The sequence below is a fragment of the Dermochelys coriacea genome, chromosome 26 (genome assembly GCF_009764565.3).
Source record: "Dermochelys coriacea isolate rDerCor1 chromosome 26, rDerCor1.pri.v4, whole genome shotgun sequence".
Taxonomy (NCBI): domain Eukaryota; kingdom Metazoa; phylum Chordata; order Testudines; family Dermochelyidae; genus Dermochelys; species Dermochelys coriacea.
In genome coordinates, this window is record NC_050093.1 from 3,872,851 (window position 1) to 3,889,722 (window position 16,872).

The window sequence follows — 16,872 nt, forward strand, 5'->3', positions numbered from 1 at the left end:
AAGTCTTCCCATTGTACAGGCAGTCTGGGTTAGATAGGGGTTTGGAGATATGGTCCTTGTCACTTCTCATCTCTCTTCTAAAGAGAAAGGAAATTAAGACAATGGGGCTTTGGAATTTTTCCTGGAATTTAAAAAGAAGTCAGCTTTGGATCATTTCTGGGTTTGGATATTTTCTATCATTAACAAAAACAGCAACATATCTTGTATAGTAGCTTTCAATCACAAGAATCATGAATTCCTTATGACTGGTAGACTAAAAATATATAGGGATTTATTCATCAATGAAATTCAGCCTCCTCTAGGTTGAAATCATAGCACCTGTTTAAAGGCCTCATCCAAAGCCCACTGAAGTCAATGGGAATCTTTCAACAGACTTTGGAAGAGGTCTTAATGGCATGAGTCTGGACAGCCCATAAACACAAGCTTAAATCCTATTTATTTCACTGGGACTTAAGCATGTGCTTATGTGCTTTGCTGAATAAGGGTGATTCCTGAATTGAGTCTGAAAAGCAAAGCAGCATAGGACAATGGATGAGAAAGACGAGGGCCTTGTTACCACTGGGGACTAGTACTGGATTTCAGCCACTGGTGGTCAGTACTATGTAGCTATACTGATGCAAGTATAGAAATGAAAAGCCATGGTTTGCTTTTGGTTGAGTGATCACCTGCTTGAAACTGAGGTTAGCTCACACCAGTGTTTGAACCTCTCTCTGTCTTTGGCAGAGGCTTCCAAGCTACACGGATTGCTGAAGCTATGCAATAGCAGGAAGCACGAATAATCCTAAAGCAGTAGGCAACCGACTGAGGATTCAGGATGAATTTTAGGGAGTCAGAACACCATTTCCTGTGCTGTGCTTGTTTAGAATATCACTGTTATGCTCCAGAAAACTAATTACAGTTGGACAAACTTTTTGAAATTACAAGATTTCAATGATAATTTTTCGGGGGAAAAAAAAAAAAAAACTCTTTTTAAAAGCAGTTCTGTCTTGAAAATGATCATAAGCAGTGAGGACCATTGTTTTATTTCTCATCCACCAGATAGCACCTTCAAAGGGACCGAACTCCCCGACACCATCCTGAGGAATTGATTCAGCACAGACTCAGTTGGAAGAGTGCCTTCTACTGAACTGCCCACAGCAGGACCTGCAGCACCTTGGCCTGCCATGGAAGTCTTCCTTGGACTGACATTGTTTATTTGAAAAATCTGAAAGGATCAAGCACAAAGCAGCATGGATTCAGACCATTTTGATTTGTTCCATCCTTGCTAGAATAACTGAGTAGCAAATACAGAACTAGGTGCCTTAGTTTTATTTTCACAAAAAGTGTCCCCATTGGGTTGTGTGTATATAGACAATGGGAGTTCCTTTCCTCCAGCATAACCCAATATTAAAATTTTCAGATAAATACAGAAGCTTAAACAATGAAAAAATCTTTCAAGCTGAGAGCAAGCTCGTTTGTTTTGAATATTTTGAAAATCTGCTGCCAAGCATTTGAAGAGCTGATAAAAATTCAGCTGCTTCTTGGATGATCTAGTAAGCCTTGCATTTCTCAGCACAGCATCCGATTAAATATTGATTATTAAACAATACTGAAAATCATCATCAGGCAAGGCTTGCACCCAGCTGAGAGACAAATCTCCTCAGTTGATCCACTCCTCTAATTAAACCAATTTCTTTACCTGCAGGACTAGAGTAGAGAAGATGAACAACAACAAAAAGGTACTCATTAGGCAAGGCAGTGTCCCCAGTGCTATTTAAAAAAAAAATAGTGTATATGCGATGAACAATCATTATGGTGTTTTTCCCTTCATAGTTTCCTTATTTCAAAACATACCCCCCGCATTGGTAACCTAGGCTCCAAGCAGGCTTGTCAAAGTAACTGGTTAAATTGACTAGTTATGTTGATAGTAACTGATTGCAGGGAGGAGACTGTTCTTAAAAGCAGGCAGATGGGGCAGGGGGGCAGTAGATTTTTAAAAGACAACGCGAGAGACAGGCATATAAAGAGTTACAGGGTAAACTGCTGGGTGAGTGCATGTTTACACATATATACAAATATTTATCAAGTACATTTCTCTCTTCTACAGCCCTTTTCTCCTGTAAAAAGGGTTTCAAAAAGGATGTTAGATCTCATTATCCCCATTTTACAGCTCTACGTTATCTTCAGTACTTGTGTGGCCTCCATTACTGTAATATCTGAGCACCTCGGTCTTCTATGTATTCATCCTCACAACATCCCTGTTAGGGAGAAGAGCACTTCCCATCTATTTCGCAGATGGAGAACTGAGGCAAAGATTAAAAGGAGTTGCCTAAGGTCAGAGGAAATCTGTTGCTATGTCTCCGCTGGAGCTAGGGGTGTCATTTCCAGCTTGAGGAAAACATACCTGCAGTAGCTCTCATCAAAATAGCACTAACAATAGAGCCGAGCCATCCTCATCCAAGGTACTGTGTGTATTTTCAAGGCAGCTAGTCCCTCCCACCACCAAAGCTACATTTTTTTTTTTTTAAATAAAAGCAAGCTTGCTCAGGTATCTTCCCCCAAGCAGGAATTTATAACTCCAACTAAAAGCATAGACATACGTTGTGACAGCCCAGGGAATTAAACGTGGGTCTTTGGAGTCCTGGGCTAATAACTTAACCACCAGGTCATCCTCCTTTATGGGGTGGGGAGAGAAAAAAATACCTGGACGCACAGAGGGGTGAATGAACATGACCAATATCACTCAGTACGTAGTGACAGAGCCAGAAATGGAACCCAAGTCTTTTGACTCAGTTCTAGGTCTATATCCACTAGATTGCACTCCCTCAGATTCAATAAAACAATATAACCCAACGGGAAAAACACATTATAGACTGTCTAATGGTCAGCCATTCCATACAACCCTCAAAAACCAAATGGATTGTGGAAAACCTTTTTCTTCAAATCATCCAATCATCATTTTCCAATCTTCCCCCTTTTTATTTACTGGGAATAGTCTGAGAATCGCAGGGGGGTTAAGGATACATCTTTGGCTGGTTGACTAGCTCATAAATGAGTGATTAAGGAGATAGATTTCATATAGTTGCTTTTTTTCCCAATATCTTGTAAAGGTCAGTAACTATAGTCTCTTATCCTCACATAAATGCTGACTATATTTCATATAGGCATGCTCATCTTCTTGAGCAAGTTTGCTGCTAGAGAGAATAAAATTTCAGAGAGAACTGCACCTTTCATATTCAAGGTACCCCTGCAAACTTTATCATAATGAAACTGGATGCCAGCAGCAAATGGAGCGTACAAGCAAAGATGGCAAGCATTGTGCGCTCATAAATAGCCCTGTATCAAGCCTTGGATATTAGAACCTGGTTTTAGTAAGAGGCTGAATAGCAGGCAGGACACTATACTCTTCACAAGCTAACCAACATTATTTAACTTCCACTTGGGTGGTCCCGTGATGGCTCATTGAAAGAAAAGTACCATTCGCCCTGAAGTTCTTCCTAGGGCTGGACTACACTCCTGCTCTTGTGGTTAAGGCACTGGTTTAAATATGTAAGAGATGGGTTTAATTCCTGACTCTGTCCACAGACACCTGGTGTGAACTTGGGCAAGTCACTGAGGTGCTTAAGTACTTTTAAAAATCTGGGTCTAACTTTTGATTTCAATGGGAGTTAGGCTCCTAAGTACCATTACAAAAATCTGGGCCTTACTCTCTGGATATATCTACACTGCAATTAGACACCCACAGTGGACTTGGGCTCACAGGGCTTGGACTGCACGGCAGTTTAATTGTCTAGATTTCATGGCTCAGGCTGATACCTGGGTTTTAGGACCCTGTGAGGTGGGAGAGTCCCAGAGTCCGAGCAGCAGCCTGAGCCCTCAAATCTACACTGCAATGAAACAGCCGTGAGCCTGAGCCCAAGTCAGCTGGCACAGACCAGCTAGGGCTTTGTAATTGCAGTGTAGACATACCCTCTGTGCCTCAGTTTCCCATTTCAATGCTACTTCCTCACCACAGAGAGATGTTATGAGGGTGAACTTACCAATATATGTGATAAAGACAACAATCTAATTAGACAAGGAAAACCCTCCTTCGAAGCTCTTCTTAAAATGTTCCTCCCACCCCCCCTCCAAGTTAGGTAGCTAGTACACTGAGTGCAGATTGTGCTGGGGCACACGACTTATGAGGAGAGGCTGAGGGAACTGGGCTTAGTCTACAGAAGAGAGACCAGTGAGGGGGGATTGGATAGCTGCTTTCAACTACCTGAAGGGGGGTTCCAAAGAGGATGGAGCTCAGCTTCTTCTCAGTGGTAGCAGATGGCAGAACAATGAGTAATGGTCTCAAGTTGCAGTGGGGGAGATTTAGGTTGGATATTAGGAAAAACTTCACTAGGAGGGTGGTGAAGCACTGGAATGGGTTCACTAGGGAGCCGGTGGACTCTCTATCCTTAGAAGTTTTTAAGGCCCAGCTTGACAAAGCCCTGGCTGGGATGATTTAGTTGGGGTTGGTCCTGCTTTGAGCAGGGGGTTGGACTAGATGACCTCCTGAGGTCTCTTCCAACCCTGATCTTTTAGGATTCTCTGACTAGTATTGTCTCATTGGTTACTTGCACCACCCTAGCTATCTGTACCCATCCATGTCTCGCCCTTTGATTTTAAGTTCTGCGGGGAAGGGACCATCTTTTCATTTGTACAGCACCTAGAAGAATGGAATATCGCTCCATAACTGGGACTCTTAAGCACAACCACTACACAACCACTTGGTGAGTCTTAAGGCAACAGCTTTCTGATTCAGAGCCAAGCTAGAGTACCGCATTATTGACACATGTTGTGCTGTGAACTCACACACAGTATATCCTTCTCCTTGCCCTCTAAGTAGATATTTCTCCATCCTCCCTCTCCCTTCACATGGTCTATTCCTTGAGAGCTACTGTAATAGTTCAAGTTAGAGCAGAAATGGCATGCTGATAAATGTGGCCAACACTGAACATAGTATCAACCACTATGCCTTCAACTGAGCTTCTGATAAAGAAAAGCTTTTTACCTATTTATTTTCATTTCTGAGATATAAAATAAAGCCTCTTTGTTGCTTACACTATGTTGGAGAAGAGGTATGTTTTTGTCACTTCCTCTTGCCGATAAGACTTGCTCAAGGTTGAGAAGGAAGGAATTGTAATTTTTCAGTTTAAGTGACCGCTCATATCAACTGGAGTCTTGGTTAAACAAATCCCCAATGAAACAAGAGGTAAGGGAAAAATCTATTAGTATATTAAACCAAAAATATGTTTCCCATACTATGTGCCCCTAAAAAAGAATTTCTCCAGGTGTGCTCTGATAATTACTTATCAGTAGTGCAAGTAATACATTTTCTAGCCAATTAGCCGGAAACAAATATTTACAGTGGCTTACGATTATTTTAATGAGTTGACAAAGACATTTCTAACGCCATATCTCCAATGCATTTACCCGATCCTCAGACCCTAAGAAGTTGTTGTCAGCAGCTACTAGTCCTAAGCCCTGCCGATAGTAATAGAGAAATATCCAGTGGTGCAATTACAAAACCATAATGTGGACACATGAAAATAGTTTAAAATGGAACTTGCACCACTGTGGCTTACTCCGTTAATTTACCAGATTAACTGCAATGCTGTGAAATTTGCTTTACATTGGTGCAGCACATCAGCATAAAAGGAGTTTGTCTGCACTGGTGCAAACTCGTCCAATGTAGACAGGAGGCTAATTGTATTTTATTTGACATAATGTGTAGAGGTCAAAGGCCTCCAGTGTTGGAGAGTCAAGAAAGGCTTTGTCAAATAGGTTCAGTTTTCCCCTTTTGGTGTCAACATTAGTTGAAGTTTGCACTTGTAAGCTGGAGGAGAGGTAAGAGCTTTTTAGGGAGGGAGTGCAGTCTCTGGTTCAGAACAATAGACAGAGCCAAGAAGCTTGAAATCTATTCCCAGATCTGTTAGATAGTCTCTGAGCAACTACAGGCATGTCTCTGTGCCTCAATTTTCCTATCTTTAAATACTACTAATCTCCCTCACAAAAAATCAATCAATGATTTTAAGCACATCATCATTTAACAAAGTGCTAGAGAACTAAAAAAAAAAAAGTTACGTTAATCATGCTTCAGACTATTGCCAGCTGGGGTCACAAAGGAGTGTCCCTTTCATAGCATAAAATGGCACAAGATGCATTATGGGGGGAGTGGGGAGAGAAGAAGGATTACTCCTTTTTGTGAAGCATCCAGCATTGGCTGCTGTCAGAGGCTATGTCTTTGCAGACCATGTGCAGCCAAAAACAAGCTAGCTAACTTAAATAAGAGGAAAGGAGTACTTGTGGCACCTTAGAGACGAACAAATTTATTAGAGCATAAGCTTTCGTGAGCTACAGCTCACTTCATCGGATGCATTTGGTGGAAAAAACAGAGGAGAGATTTATATACACACACACAGAGAACATGAAACAATGGGTTTATCATACACACTGTAAGGAGAGTGATCACTTAAGATAAGCCATCACCAACAGCAGGGGGGGGAAGGAGGAAAACCTTTCATGGTGACAAGCAGGTAGGCTAATTCCAGCAGTTAACAAGAATATTCTTGTTAACTGCTGGAATTAGCCTACCTGCTTGTCACCATGAAAGGTTTTCCTCCTTCCCCCCCCTGCTGTTGGTGATGGCTTATCTTAAGTGATCACTCTCCTTACAGTGTGTATGATAAACCCATTGTTTCATGTTCTCTGTGTGTGTGTATATAAATCTCTCCTCTGTTTTTTCCACCAAATGCATCCGATGAAGTGAGCTGTAGCTCACGAAAGCTTATGCTCTAATAAATTTGTTCGTCTCTAAGGTGCCACAAGTACTCCTTTTCTTTTTGCGAATACAGACTAACACGGCTGCTACTCTGAAACCTTAAATAAGAGGAGTAAGGCAGCAGCATGGGCTGTATAATCTCACCTGGGACACTGAATATGCACTAGGGTGGCCAGCCCAGTGCTGCCACTGCATCAGTGATCTTATTTGAGCTAGCGAGAACAAAGCTAGCTTGTGTACATCTACACATATTGCAATTACACTGTGTTGGAGAAGAGGTACGTTTGGCAGTGTAGAAATACTCTGGGCACGGGGCTAGATAGACCATTGTTTTATTTCACTCTTGCATCTTCCCATAATATGTGGTTTCTCCATGATATTCTGGCTCTCCTTCTTCAGACTGCCATCTCCAAAACAGTATAAGCTTTCATGAGCTACAGCTCACTTAGCTGTAGCTCACGAAAGCTTATGCTCTAATAAATTTGTTAGTCTCTAAGGTGCCACGAGTACTCCTTTTCTTTTTGCGAATACAGACTAACACGGCTGCTACTCTGAACCCCATCTCCAAAACAGTGACTGCTGTTAGACGGTGGTTGGAAGGGGATGGGGAAGAGACAAACTAAGTGTTAATACAATAAAAACCTCATTATTGATTTCTCAGAGCATGGGGGCGGGGGGGGGGGGCGGCGGAGAAATATAAAGGAAGCACATGAGATTTCAGGTAGAATCTTGCTTTGAAAAGTTGTATTTGAGACCAATCAACCGAAGTGTCTCTCTATGTAAATGTTTTATGCTGATTCCATGCAACATGCTCAATTCGTATTGGCTAGAAGACTGGGGGGGGGGGGAAGAGAAGAGGAAATGAAGGGTTAGACATTGTTTCAACTAGCATTCCACATGGCACATGTGTTGAATTAATGGGCTAAACTTATCTCTGGTGCAACTCCAATGAAATAATAGAGTTATTCCAGGGATGGAGGAATTTGGCCCACTTAGGTTACAGGCAGAGCACTACTTGGGAGCTGTTGCAGACTGCCACTTCAGGAAATTGGTTAGACTGCTTTTTCAAGCTTTAGTTACTTGTACATTTTTTTGTTCTTAAAAACAACCAAAAAAAAGCCCTTAGGAAATCCCAAAGAGGGGCTGCACTGTCATCTTCTGCTATACAACAAATTCCCTGTGTTCAGCAAGGCAGTGTTAATGCCTTTATGATCATTTTAACTCATTTTTCAGAATACTAAGCAGATCTCATCTTATTATTTTGGATATTCTGGAGGGCTGCGGTGTAACGTTTCAGTCTCTAGTTATGAGCTAGCTGGTCCTTTGATCTGGGTTTGCCACATGACCTTGTGCACTCATCTGAGCAAAAAGGACTCTGATGATCCTTATGGAATGGGAAATCAAAGGCATTCAATTTCACACTTGTGAAACCAAACACAGAAGTGCAGCAACAGCCAAGCTCCTATCTTCCCTTGGAAATTGGATGGTTAAGTGTTTCGACTGGCCGTTTTTAAAGAACAAGAGATAAAAAAGAAAGTGTTGCAATGATAGCATTAATACCTCCAATCAGTTTGCACAGCTGCTGAAAAACTGTTAGTTATGAGAGGCTGAGATTTCACTGAACAACTGCTACATAAAAAGGGCAAAATACACCCACTGTGCAGAGATCTAGCATAAGGCCTGTACATCACTTATCTCCCAATTAAGTCATATAGGCCTGTTGCTGGCTCTCTGCACAGGGCTGAATTCTGGGCTTTTGACCGAAACTCCCACAGTTCCAGGAGGTGTGCCACAATACACAGCAAAAGAGTTCACATCAGCTGCAGGCTCATTGTGTTATGGGGAGGGTACTATGTTACCTATCCATTAGGTTTTTATAATACAGCATGCTGATGACACATGCATCGAGAGAGGCGCTGGCACAAGCGGTACAGTGTGAACTCTCTCCGCTGAAATTTTTTTTTTATTGCATTATATCAATAAATCTTACACCAGTGCAACTTCCATGTGGACAAGCTCTTCAGCCCCACTGCTGCAAAGCATTTGAACAAGGTCTTGAGTCCATTCCCCCTTCAGCAAAAGCACTTAAGCATGTGCATAAACTATAAGCCTAAAGTTAATCACATACTTAAGGCTTTTCTGAACAGGGAGAAGAGAGAAAATGCTAGGCAGATAACTGGGTAGAGAAGGTTGAGATTGCATGAAGAACAAATGCTACACAATATAAATTTAACCCAACATATCCAGATTACGGGTTTTTAAATTATAGAAAGGTTCTAAGTGAAGTTTAGATCTGGGGAATCATGCTTGGTTGTTCCTTGGAAATCCAGGTAGCAGGTATACCATGAAACACCATACCGTGAACTTCTCTTCTCACCCCTACCACTGCTGCCAGCCTCACCTGATGCAGACATGCCAATCCCGTGGAAAAACACAGACATTGGGCTTGTTTTTGACTTAATTGGCTTGCAAGTTGCTTGTTGGTTAGTTTTTGGCTTGCAGTTTGTTGCTTTAAATCAGCTCCCACCAAGCAGGGGCGGGGAGGAAAGAGTCAGGGGTGCACAGCAGGCCCTCCACTGTCCCAAACGGCACGCCAGGGGGACTTAGTCACAGGGTGTTGGGTTCTTAAGGATTAGCTTGTTTTGAAGTGGGATTAGCTTGATTTTTGGCTTATTGTGAAAGTTGGGGTGCTTATTTACCCCGTGAAATTGGCAATTGTGAGAGGCCAGAAGTTGAGTGGAGCATGGAAACTAAAATTAATATTTTCAAACCTGGATGCTGAAAGTAAGGGCACTAAAGTCATTTTTAGGCACAATATATTTTTAAAACCCCTGATTTTCAGAAGAGTTGAGCATCCACAAAGCCCACCAAAAGTCAATGGGAGCTGGAGGGGGCTCAGCGCCTTTTGAAAAATCAGGCTGGTTAAATATGGATTTAGAAGCCCAATGTTAAGCACCCAGGATTGAAAATTTCAGCTTGAATTCCCCTCTCATCCACAGGGATTGTTCCTTCACGGCAAGTTTGAGGCACATTGGTATGGGTACAAAAAAGGGAAGGTTGTATTTCTCTTTGGTCCCATTGTATTTTGTCTTACAGATAAGGAGGTGACTTCAGTCTCTAGGACTCTCTCTCGCATCACTATGAAATTCACTAAAGAAAAGTATGGGATGAAAAAGTGTATCCCCGCCACCTGTCCAGACTCAGTGGGTTTCAACTTGCATAACCCTCTGCTCTTAATGTAATGGAACTGATTTAGCCTTATTACCACCTTCTAACAATTCTCCAGCTCACTTCTATGCTACCCTTAACAGTATGATAGCCCTCTATCAGCATGGGTTATCTCCAATCCATTACATGCTGATCTAGTGAATGGGAACAAGCTGGACCTACTTGTAGCCTGAACCCTTTTGTGCATCAGTCGCCACTAGTCTTATGTTACTAAAAAAGCAACAAGCAGCAGCAGACCGAGCTAGCAAGCTGGCTAAATATGCAAGAAACATTATCACTACCTAGTTGTGCCTCACATGTGCCCAATAGTTTTGGCTGGGATAATGAATTTGCAGAATAAATCAATGCTGTTTAGACTGACACTGAAGCAAAAATTCTTCCTGTTTGCATTTAGATAAATGTTCAAACCTAATCACAACAACGGGTGACATTCACCACTTCAAACAGGACCTGCCCAAGAGCTTTGCACTACTTAAGCCCCTAACACATAGCCCATATCTGGGTAGAACTTAGGTGGTGTCCAGCAAGCTGACTACATGGGGGCACATTTCACCCTTTTGAAAAGGGAACGTTAGTGCAACAAAACAAAATTAATCTCTTCACAGGACAGCAGGCTAGGAACTTGCTGCTTTATATAATTGCATCACAACAGCATGGCACAGAAAACTCCCATTGATTAACAGGAAGTGGAGTGGGGCCCAGAAGAGAAGAAACAGCTATATTGGGTCAGACCAAAAGGTCCATCTAGCCCAGTACCTGTCTTCCAATAGTGGCCAATGCCAGGTGCCCCAGAGGGAATGAACAGAACAGGAAATCATCAAGTGATCAATCCCCTGTCGCCCATTCCCTGCTTCTGGCAAAGAGAGACTAGGGACACCATCCCTGCGTATCCTGGCTAATAGCCATTGATGGACCTGTTCACGATGAACTTATCTAGTTTTGTTTTGTTCCGTTCCTTTTTTTTTTTTTTTTAAAAACCACCCTGTTGCAGTCTTGGCCTTTACAACTTTCCTTTCATCGGGCAAAGAATTTCACAGGCTGACTATACATTGTGTAAAGAAATACTTCCTTTTCTTTGTCTTAAACCTGCTGTGTATGAAATTCATTTGGTGATCCCCAGTTCTTGTGGTATGAGAAGGAGTTAAGGAAGTGTAATTTTTTTTACTTCTCCACACCAGAGAACCAGAGGCTCATTGATGTGCGCATCTAGCAATGTGATATATGCCGTCATGTGCCAGCAATGCCCCTCTGCCATGTACATTGGTCAAACTGGACAGTCTCTACATGAAAGAATAAATGGACACAAATCAGACAAAGAATTCTAACATTCGAAAACCAGTTGGAGAACACTTCAATCTCTCCGGTCACTCGATTACAGACCTGAGGTGGCTATCTTTCAACAAAAAAGCTTCAAAAACAGACTCCAAGGAGAGACTGCTGAACTGGAATTAATTTGCAAACTGGATACAATTAATTTAGTCTTGAATAGAGACTGGGAGTGGATGGGTCATTACACAAAGTAAAACTATTTCCCCATGTTTATTCCTCCCCACCCCCGTTCCTCACACGTTCTGTCAACTGCTGAAAATGGCCCACCTTGATCATCACTACAAAAGGTCCCTCCCTCGCGCTCTCCTGCTGGTAATAGCTCACCTTAAGTGATCACTCTGGTTACAGTGTGTATGGTAACACCCATTGTTTCATGTTCTCCATGTATATAAATCTCCCCACTGTATTTTCCACTGAATGCATCCGATGAAGTGAGCTGTAGCTCACAAAAGCTTATGCTCAAATTTTTTAGTCTCCAAGGTGCCACAAATACCCCTTTTCTCTTTCCACACCAGTAATGATTTTATAGACCTCTTTCATATCCCCACTCAAGTCATCTCTTTTCCAAGCTGAAAAGCCCCAGTTATTAATCTCTCCTCATATGGAAGCCGTTCCATACCACTAATTATTGTTGCCCTTTTCTGAACCTTTTCCCAATTCCAATTATCTTTTTTTGAGATGGGGCGTTTTTGACTGCTGCTGCAGATTAGGTAGATGTTTTCCAAGAACTATCCCAATGACTCCAAGATCTTTCTTGAGTGGTAACAGCTAATTTAGACCCCATCATTTTATATGTGTAGTTGGGATGATGGTTTTCCCCATGTGCATGACTTTGCATTTAGCAACAATGAATTTCAGCTGCTATTCTGTTGCCCAAAATCACCCAGTTTTGTGAGATCCCTGTGTCACTTTTCAGAGTCTGCTCTGGACTTATTTAGGAATCATTTTGCATCACCTGCAAATGTTCCCACCTCACTGTTGACTTCTTTTTCCAGATAATTTTGAAGATATTAAATAGTACTGGTCCCAGTACAGACCCCTGGGGGACACCACCATTTACCTCTCTCCATTCCGGGACCTGACCATTTCTACCCTTTGTTTCCCATCTTTTAACCAGTTACCAACGCATGAGAGAACATTCCCTCTTATTCCATGACAGCTTGCTTTGCTTAGGAGCCTTTGGTGAGGAGGCAGTATGTGCTATTCAGCTTCCTGGGTTCATTAGTAATCTCTGTGGAGTCCCTGAAGAACCCAGGAAGCTGAATAGAAGATACTACCTCTCCAGCTGCCCTGGAACCTGCATGAGGCATAATAAAATGAGAACTTTCCCTCCAAAACTCCACAATCAGGGATCTAGCAGCTGCACCAGGGAAGGCTGGGCCTCCCCAGGTCTATTATACCCACCACCCATGTTGGAGAGGCATGACTTCCCTTTACAAAAGCCATGTTGACTCTTCCCCAACAAATTAGGTTCATCTGTGCATCTGACAGTTCTTTTCTTTACTATAGTTTCAACCACTTTGCCCGGTACTGAAGTCAGGCTTTACTAACCTATAATTGTCAGGATCACTTTTGGAGCCTCTTTTAAAAATTGGCATCACATTAGCTATCCTCCAGTCATCTGGTATAGAAGCTGATTTAGATGTCAGGTTACATACCATAGTTAGTAGTTCTGCATCCCATAATAATCTGAGTAACCCGGTTCACTATACACTTCACTATACACCCACTGGTAGCACTACCTTATGCAACTCCATTCATGGATACATAAAGCATCAATCCTATAACTCATTGTGAGCAGTCCCTGAAAGGTTGTTGCTCCTCTCTGCTTTCGTTCCTGCAATTCTGGTACTGAGTTGTTCAGAACTGAATGCAATACTTTAAATGTCATCTCATGAGTGCAAGGACTATCCCCATATTGGTTCAACAGCAGCACAGGGGTTTAGTACTTTTATGAAAAGAGAAATATACTGATAGTGCTAGATTTGTTTCTTTGGATGACAGCCATACATTCTCAAAGGTCTGTTTTCTGTAGCTCACGAAAGCTTATGCTCTAATAAATTTGTTAGTCTCTAAGGTGCCACAAGTACTCCTTTTCTTTTTGTTTTCTTTATGGAGACTTGAGATTTTTTCCACATTTTAGTCTTTTCAAACAAAGTCTCTCTCAAATGCCATATTGCTGTTATTTATTTATTTCTCCTCACCTGTTCTAATCAGTCAGGAAACTGTTTTCCTCAGTCCCAAGAGAAAATCCCCCAAAGCTAATGACCCTGCCAGAGGTTCATTTGTTGCCGTAAAGTGTCAGACAAGGTACTTTAAGGCAGTGGAATTGGCTGGAGAATGTGGCTCTACATTATTATTTAGAAAAAGAATTAAAGGTAGGTCTGTCAATTCCATGCATTTAAATGTCATTCTTGTCTGTTTCTGGGAGTTTTATGTCAGGTTGAATATAATAGGGACTCCAATAGTAGGAGCTAATGGAACTGATTCTGCAGCTAAGTACCATTTTCCAGGGATGATGGGGCAATGCAGACAGATTTGCTGAAAAAGCCACAGGATTAAAGAATAATTATATAAAAAAATAACCGTGTCTTGGGGGGGGGGGATCTCAGCCAGCTCCAGTGCAATTGCAGGTGTGGCCAACTAATGACTTGACTGAGACAGAAACACATCTACCCAAATACCCATACATATCTCACAAGTAGATCTCCTGTATGCACATGCTCATCCATACCTGCCTCCAAAAATATATGCATACACATGCTGTCATCTTTAGGATGCGGTTTAAAATCCAGGTCTTTACCACCCAGGGTTAAGTATCTCATGGCATTTTCTGCAAGCGTAGGAATGCATTAACCCTGGCGACTTATGTGATACATTTGTTTAATTGCTAAAGTCAGTGTGTCCTGTGTGTGTTTATTCATTAGGTGCTAGATTCACCCCCAAGTATCAGCATGTCACGGCACGGTCTCAGAGAGCCACAATTCCTCCCCTGCACCCCCATCTGGTGAGCTATGCCAGCAAGTTATAGAAGTGGAGCCAAGACTCTGCCCATTCTCCATCCCATCTCCATGCACTTGCTTCAAGGGTGATGTATCTGAAAAAGCAGGGACCGTCCCAGACACAAGGTCATGGTAGGTCTTAGCTAACCTGAGGGGAATTGTAGAATTACTTTCCTACAACAAGGGCACAGTCTACAAAAATCATCCTCCCCCATTTCTACTGTAGACAAAAACTGGAAGAATTATACCAAACGGCTGGAATTTTCGAAAGAGCATAAAGGGAATTTGTCTCCCATCTCCTACTGAATTTTAAGGGGATGCGAGTTCCTAATCCCCATTAGGTTCCTTTGAAAAGCCCAACCAAAACCAGAACCTTTGAGAGAATTTCTCTTGTTGCCCTCATCTTGAGCTCCCTACATGCATTTTTCAGTCCAGCATGATGGTAATTTTTAAGCATTTTAAGACATGCTGGCCTGTCCCATCTCACTTACCTTGAAGAGTAATAGGAAGACTATCCTGAAGAAATGAATTCATCTCCTGCTTTGTTCGACCTTTAAGATGCTGTGGACATTTTCAAGGACCCCAACAAATTATCTGTATTAATAAAAGTAATTCTTAATTACAGTTTACAATTTAATATTTCATGGGATGACCCATATGGTGTTCATTTTTAGAAAGACTCAGTCTGGAGCCATAATGACCTTGGTTCAATATACATAAAAGTTCTTCCACTATCTTACAGGCCCTGATTGGGATGGGCAGGGTGACCAGCTGTATCATTGTATTAAGCAAAACCACATCAGGAGTTAATATAGTCAGAGGAGAGATTATGCTTTCATTGTGGTTTGAAAAGGAAGCAGTTAGACTTGAGCACCAAAGGGATTTATTTATTTATGTAAATTAAGAAAAGAAAAATGCTGAAACCCAACTCTATCCTCCATGAAACTCAATCGCCTTGAGTAGAGCTACAGGAGAATTAAATTTTGCATTAATTGGAACTTTCTCCATGGCATTTACTCACTAGGGGCCTGATCCAAAGCCAATTGAAATCAATAGACAGTCTTCCATTGACTTAAATGGGCATTACATCAAGCCTTAGGTTTGTCAAACTTGCCTGGTTCAGGTTCCTCACAAGACAAAAAACTTGGGCACTCCCACGACTTCCCCATCTCTTGTCTAAGAGGAGCTATTTACTCAAGCCAGAGGAATAAGGGGGAGGCTCCCCCTCCCCTATCTATACAGTGGACAGAATTCTGGATCCAGATACCCCTGAACTTGGCAGTTCTTCTATATCCAGGTCTGAATTTTGCTACTTGTGTTATGTCCGGAGTAAAGGAACGTAACAGAAGTAAGGTCGTAATTACATTTCTGGGCATTGCATGCAAGTCTAATGTGTTAATAAAAAAAGTAAATCGCAACTTCGTTTCACCAGGTTTGGCTTAATTACATGGCAGTTGCATTTCTCTCTGCACTTATTCACTCTCAGCAAGAGCTCTCCTTACCATCTGCTGATATTTAATTAATATACATGGAATGTCCTACTATATTATTAAATCTCATTTAGAAACTTTGTAGGTATCCCGATACAGGGGAGATGGAAAAGGACCTCCGTCCTAGTGTTAAATTTAGATTAAAAAAAGGTGGGATTTGTTAATTAACAAGAGGGAATGAGCGGGGGGTTGGGGGGAGGTTCAGGAGAGACACGGACAGTTTCTTCAAGAATAGGATGGAAGGGAAGGAGAATTCCTAGAGCTCTGTATGTGGATGCGAGTTATCCAAGTCCTGTACTGAATTCTTGAAAGATTTTACAAAGCTGCCACGAAGACAACCGAATCCAATTTCACAGTGGTGTCTTGCTGTGTAAACTGGCATGCATATAAGGCCATATTGGACAACACACTATAGCTATCTCAGTCCCATGTACAGTGATCAACACAGATCATCACCAAGGATTGAACTCAAGATGACTTCCAGTACTAAAAGCATAAGCCACTGTCATACATAAAGTAGTAACTTCCCTCTAACTGTAGTAGACCCACATTCTCTGCAGGTGAGCCACTAGAAGGAGCCACAAAGTTACACCTGTGCTGCAAGACAAGAATTGAAGTGAAAGGTAGTCAGGATAAAGGGTTTCATTCTTCAAGGCATCTCCTCCCACACAGCTTTCAACAGTCTAATTTCCCTCTCCAAAAAAAAAAAAAAAAAAAAAAAAAGTGAGATGTGTTAATTTCATAATAGCAGCACAGCTAAAATATGCCACTCCTCTATAAAAAGGGAGATCAAATACAGGTGTGTGTCAGGTTTGCCTAAACTAGGATGAAAACCTCATGCCTTAGGGAATAAACACAATGACTGAGATTTTCAACACTGCCTCAGAGATTTGGGGATCCAAAATTACTTGGGCGGCTTTGAAAAAACTCTCAATCTCCTCCAGCTTCCTGAAGTGTAAAAAATAAAAGATTAAAACTCCTGGCCACCTCCCCGGGCACCACCTCCCCAAAACACCATACTCACAAAGCAACG

General features: G+C 41.8%; 1 protein-coding gene across 3 annotated transcripts in view; it reads right to left on the reverse strand.

Annotated features, from left to right (window-relative positions):
* Positions 1-16,872, reverse strand: part of UNC5D (unc-5 netrin receptor D) — a 441,192-nt gene that overhangs the window by 379,126 nt on the left and 45,194 nt on the right. For 2 of the 3 annotated variants that reach the window (XM_043503014.1, XM_043503013.1), the window contains exon 2: positions 14,841-14,943. The exons of the other annotated variant lie outside the window; for it this stretch is intronic. The gene's annotated coding sequence lies outside the window, so the exon portion shown is untranslated. The remainder of the gene's footprint in view (positions 1-14,840; positions 14,944-16,872) is intronic. 3 annotated transcript variants of the gene reach the window in all.